Source organism: Lolium perenne, chromosome 4, assembly GCF_019359855.2.
Source record: "Lolium perenne isolate Kyuss_39 chromosome 4, Kyuss_2.0, whole genome shotgun sequence".
NCBI classification, from domain to species: domain Eukaryota; kingdom Viridiplantae; phylum Streptophyta; class Magnoliopsida; order Poales; family Poaceae; genus Lolium; species Lolium perenne.
The window spans coordinates 260,480,259-260,486,258 of NC_067247.2; the positions used below are offsets into that span (position 1 = coordinate 260,480,259).

At 36.9% G+C, this 6,000-nt stretch overlaps 1 long non-coding RNA gene across 2 annotated transcripts; it reads right to left on the reverse strand.

Annotated features, from left to right (window-relative positions):
- Nucleotides 1-1,144: 1,144 nt before the first annotated feature.
- Nucleotides 1,145-3,726, reverse strand: LOC127329932 (uncharacterized). Of its 2 annotated transcripts, XR_011756774.1 has the most exons (5): nucleotides 3,643-3,726; nucleotides 2,619-2,737; nucleotides 2,322-2,377; nucleotides 1,432-1,614; nucleotides 1,145-1,322 (listed from the first exon to the last, which is right to left on the reverse strand). It is a non-coding gene; the product is annotated as an uncharacterized lncRNA (long non-coding RNA). The 2 variants fall into 2 exon arrangements; XR_007869057.2 differs by lacking the exon at nucleotides 2,322-2,377.
- Nucleotides 3,727-6,000: the final 2,274 nt, after the last annotated feature.

Genomic DNA, 6,000 nt, shown 5'->3' on the forward strand with positions numbered 1-6,000 from the left:
CGAATAAAAGAAACGATGTAAGTTTAGTAAAGCCATCGCTGGCTTACTCCTGATCAAGTACCGCAGCTGGCAAAGTAGCTATAAGAATGACTTCAAAATTACATTTGATTTGAAGGGCTAGCCCACAACAATGACAAAAGGGTTGTGGTAATAACAAATATTTCAAAGCTACAGACTATGAAAGTTCATGCTTTCTAATTTCCAATATTATGTTTATATTATTGTATAAACTTGGTCAAACTTAAAAAAATGTTGACTTTTCACTAATCGTTAGATGCCTTACATTTTGGGACGGAGGGAGTACATAAACATAAGCTACCTATATTCAGTTATAGGGCCACAAATAATAGTCACTCTCCCAACTGAAGGGAGTGATGATAATATTTAAGCGGTGACCTGCTCCCATTATTTAACTTGACCTAATGGCACATCAAAAATACTCCTTAAGCACACTGTCATCACTCAAAACGCAGGAATGATGCCAAGATGATGGGTGTTGTTATAATGAGGGCATCGTAAACATCTTGCTTCCCTCAAAAATAATTGATGGATCATTTTTACCCAAGAAGTATTGTTATAATGAACTAAAATACAAGGCAATGCACCTGAATACCAACATGGCTTAGTAAAACCAGTGCCTCCAAGAAATGAATTCTGATCTTGAAGCTGAGATGGTTTACCTAGAAGAACCATAAAGCAATAATACTACCATAAGACAAAGCTAGAATACTCTAAGCTAGAGTACTACCACGGGACAAAGCCAAAATACTCTAAGCTAGAATACTACCATAGGACAAAGCAATAATACTGTGAATAAGTTTGTACTTGTACACTTTATGAGTAAGTAGATGCTGTCACAAGCAAGTATCAGACAAATCTCTAGCTACTGACGGTGACGAGCTGTGTAGAACAATAGACACACCTTGATAGTAAAACAGAGTAATACATGCAATGCTAAAATGAGAAGAACATATATGACCGTAGAAAACATGAATAATACAAATTTAAAATGAAACTCCTCATTGCCATAATATACTTGCTGTAATGCTATAACACGTGAGAACAAAACTGGGGACTCTATATAAGAGAGAACCAAACTTATGCATGCAGCATGTGGAATCCAGTACATCCAGATTTCATGGATGTGCAAGCACCAAGGAGTAAAATTGCATAGTATGTGGGGTGATCATCAGCAGCCCACAAAGGCCATTGAGGCATGTAGATTATACTAATTACCTGACCATCCAACATCCTTCCATCATGTTTGACGCCTGAAGGTTTTCCTTCGTTGGTGCCTTTACCGGCTGTATTTTCTATTTCATCTGCATGCCAAACATGGTGCGATTAACATCTAACTTCAATGGTTTACATATTACATGGAAATTAACAAAATATACTAAAACAGACAATTTATATAAGTTGGGGTAGAACCTTCAGCTGGTGCTTGTCTTTGACATCTTGCTTAGCAAGTGCCCATATCAGTTCAGGGTCAATTTTAGACTGTCAACAAGTGACGAAGTCTGAAGTTGATGCTTCTAGCCTACAAGCATGCTCAAATCCTCAAGTCTTGTGCTCTTTTCGAATATTGGCCCACTCTGTAGATGCTATGAGTAACTGAAACAGAACATGTGCAACCTCTTCAAATCTATTTCGAAAGATACAAAACCAGATCAGCTAAAGCTTCTACAACACAGATTAATTATAATACAGTGGATTATCATCAATAGCACAAAATAATACCTCAAAATCCCTACATGATAGGCAACTGGGAGTATCATTCAATGGCACCTATTCTACCAAACTAACCAGCGGTGTGACAAAAGTTTTCATCAAATAGTGAGATTGGACGGTAGAAAAGCAACAAAGTGAAAGATCAAACCGTCAGCAAGGGGTGTCGCTGAGCTGCTCTAAGAAGCTGAGTATCATGGCACCCTCTGAACTCTAAAGTGTAATAATTCATGAGGAAACCATATTAAAGGTTATTGTTGGGGGACTACTGACACTAAATTTCATTTGTTCTTTATAATGGATAATTGTTTACTAACAGTCCTAGGCCAGAGATATTTTTGGTAAACTCATGTTTCTAAAAAATAATGTACTCACCAACCAAGAATGGACTATCAAACACAAGGGTAACCCACATAACCTGGAAAGCTACAGGAAATATTTCTCAGAGCATGAATAGCATATAACATCCTGATACATACAATGACATTTTCTGTGCTTTATATACTTAAGGAATATTTAGTTACTAACAATAAGCACCAATTAACCAATTGCTCGGGTTAAACTTGATTGTGTTCACAAGAGAGATAAATCACCTTGGTCTTCTTCTCCACCATACTCTTTATCTAGAATCTGCTCTTCTTTCTCAGTCCTGCGCACATTGTGTTCAGGAAAAGAATCAATTAGCTAGCAATTGAAAATCAGAGTGCTTTACTCAAGAAAAAGAAAAAGACCAGAACGCTAGAGGATGACAACTATGAAGCACCTCAATAACAAACACACGGTCGCAAACCATCCTAAACCCAAGGCCTAATGCGGGTTGTGTACATATAATTTCAAGCTCAGATATGTCACAAACAAATTTGCACAGTTACTTGTTTATGATTAATTACCTCGTTTGAAGATACGGTATCTACAACTACCTGCTTGTGTCTGATCTGAGAGGACTGCACCACCAGCGCACGGGACGCAGAGGCCACATCAGTAAGTAAACCTGATGATGTCTTGCTCCCTTAAATCAGATTGTGAGAACCATTTTCTTAAAAAATAGAAAAGAAGGAACATGATGCATTTTCTAGTAGAGCCATAACACTTAATTAAGATGCACAGGGACAACAATAATAGGGACATAACACTTAATTCAGATGATAAATAAATAAGTACCAAGAAGAAGGACAATCATGGCAAAGGCTTGCATTATGTAGAAATGAAGATTTTCTTAATCTACATGCACTACTTTTATTTCAGTATACTAATGTAATAGTATCAATGAATTACAAAGAGCAAATAAAATCGGTAAAAGAATTATAGGTCATATATTCATAACGCATGTAGAAGGTCATCTCTAGTAATATGGATTGAGTTGGAATCTACATCAAATGAAGTAAATATAATTATGCATGTCAAGTACAGTACTGCTCCAAAATACTCTACATGTCAAGACGGGTGAAATATCCAGTGGTCTACTTTCCAAAAGAAAAACGTGAGGCAAATGGATGATTCTTACGCTAACCACCATGTTCATGCATCATATACGAATTAGAAGGACACATTGGTACACTTCTCAAAGTATTAATGCATGAATGGGTAATCAAATTCTTAGAAACGGTACATCAATAAATTAGATTTGCGTCCAGCTTTCAAAATATAAAGCCACCGATTTGTTTTCCAATGTTTGCTGCTTAGAGTTCATAACTTTGAAACATGTAACGATGTATTTGCTGCTGGAGATAAATCGGGGAATGCAACATAAGCCTTTCCCACATCGAATCACTATTTTATTGTACATAGTAGTTTAACCAAAAATATAACCATGTAGGGGAAAGAAGATAGCATGGATTGTAACAATCACTATAGAAACAATCAAGACCGAAACAAGGATAAAAAAACAAAAAGGAAGGAACAAAGATTTCTCACCTCACCATGCCATCAAGAACTCACGCCAAGCCCCGGCAGCCACCCTCCAGTACGCTTCCCTGCCTGCAGCCTGAAGAGAGGAGATGTAGAATTTGAGAAAAACTATTGTGTGGACACAACAAAGCATAAGACACACGAAAAGAGAGGTGTGGAAGATGACCTGTTGCGCTATCGCGCAAGTGGCGGAATCAGTAGATGAGAAAACTGCAATTCCGAACTCAACTATATCCCCATCCTTTAGCTCCGTTTTGAGGCAACACATGTTCTCCATTGACCGAAAGAAATTTCCAATGCATGCCCATTCTTTTGAGGCAACACAAGTTCTCCATTGGTTATAACTATAAGCATTTGTATCATGCGAGTGATTAAGAGAATCAAATATGATAGTCAATGTAGGACCACAGTTTCTAAATACCCAGTTTAACACACATGAAGTCATGAAACAACCACATAATCAAATATCATTGCATGTCTTTGTGAACAGAGCAAAATGGATAGAAGGAGTATGAGCCTATAATGTTCCAAAAGTCAAATTCCAAAAATGAAGTCCTTAAAGAATTGAACTATAATACAAACATGTATGCATGCTATACATCAAACAATTTTGCTATCATTGGTGCCTCTACTGGAAAAACGATTCGTTCAACTTTTTTAACTACCTTCTACCACTATCTCTCGCTGGTCACTGCTAGTGGTGGTCTGATGGTCGATGCTATGAAGAAATTTCTCTCCTGAAAAAGGAATGAAAAATCAATATTGGTAGCTCGACATGAAGTGATTGAGAATTGGACAATAAATTTCAAATATATAAACAGCTGCTCCATTATTATACTATGTTATTTTCCGTCTTTGTAGCCAGGACAAAAGTATAGAATTCAATTTATTCCTACTTATAGTCAGCTAAGTTTAAGAGTTTATTGTAAATGTACCTGCCACACGGCTTTTCTTCAACATTCATGACATATTATTACCGGCAGTCAGCAAGTTCACCGGCCAAGCCTTAACAATAGAAGACGAGAAGATATTATAAATACAAAAGGTAGAACATATGCACAAAAAGAGAGAAGCACAACGAAATAACATCTGTAACAGAACAATAAGACCAGTATATACATTGAATTTATCTACTTATTTGTGCAAGCAAGCAGAAGGTGTACCATCAGATTACTCATAACACAGTACTTCAGATTACCCCACAAAGAAGTGTCGAAATCAGATTACTCATAACACACTACTTCAGGTTTATGAGTAGCTGAAGTGGACACACGAATGCAATGCACAAAATTAACACCTTCACACTTCAGTTTAAAGGACATATCAACAGACGAAAAATAGAACCAAGCATTATTGGTTGTCAACGTCTTTGTATTGAGAATACAACGAATATAGAAAATTGCCTTATCTGAAAGCAAATATATGATGGAAGGGTGAGAAAGAGAAATTAAGACTCGCTTCATAGAGAAATGGAGCAGCATCGTCAGACATAACCAGGGAGGAGCCATAAAAGCAGCAAAAATCCTTGTAGAGAATACCCATTCACTTTGTTTATTTGTTAAAAATGGGAAATCAATCCTAAAGTTACAGATTTGGTTATTTTTAGAATAGACACATTCTTCAGTTATATACATAAGAAAAATCACTATACCGATCCCATATAGATAATCTAATCACAATACTTGAAAGCTGACAATAAAACTCCTAGAAGATAATCTGAATTCTGTTTCACATGTTGCAATGACACAATATTCACTTAAGAGCAATTAGAATGCTTGTCGAGTCAAAGAATTTTAGATGGAACTCACCAATAACAAACTGAGATATAAAAATGCCTTTGCCAAAAGTCTCTGGTTCACACGTCCTTCCTCCCATTGTACATGGTGCCCTCGCCTACCAAACTCATGCCTTTCGCAAACGACGTCCTTAATCTGTACCCTTGTTCGCCACCTGAATATGGGTGGAGATCAAGGAGAGGATGAGTGCAAGGAGACACAATCCGACCCAGGCAAGACATCGAGCAGAACCAAATAAGCCGAGACGCATAAAGTAGGAAAGAAAGTCATTCACCATGGATCTCCTCTAGCTTCCTCATATTAATTTTCTCTCCATTCCCAAATATGGAGACTACGTTCACAAGTTCTTCTTTTCTTCTTCAGACCTGCACGCATAAAAAAACATCAATTATCAATTAAAAGTCAAAATGCTGGATGGCGGGGTTGTCAAGCACACTTCTTAAAAAGACATGAACAAAGAATTTAACATCTTACAACAGCTTCCAAAAATCATTCACAAACCTACAAACCAGTACATTATTGTATAGAGCAGTTGAACCAAAAATTCGACCATGTAGAGAAAAGATAC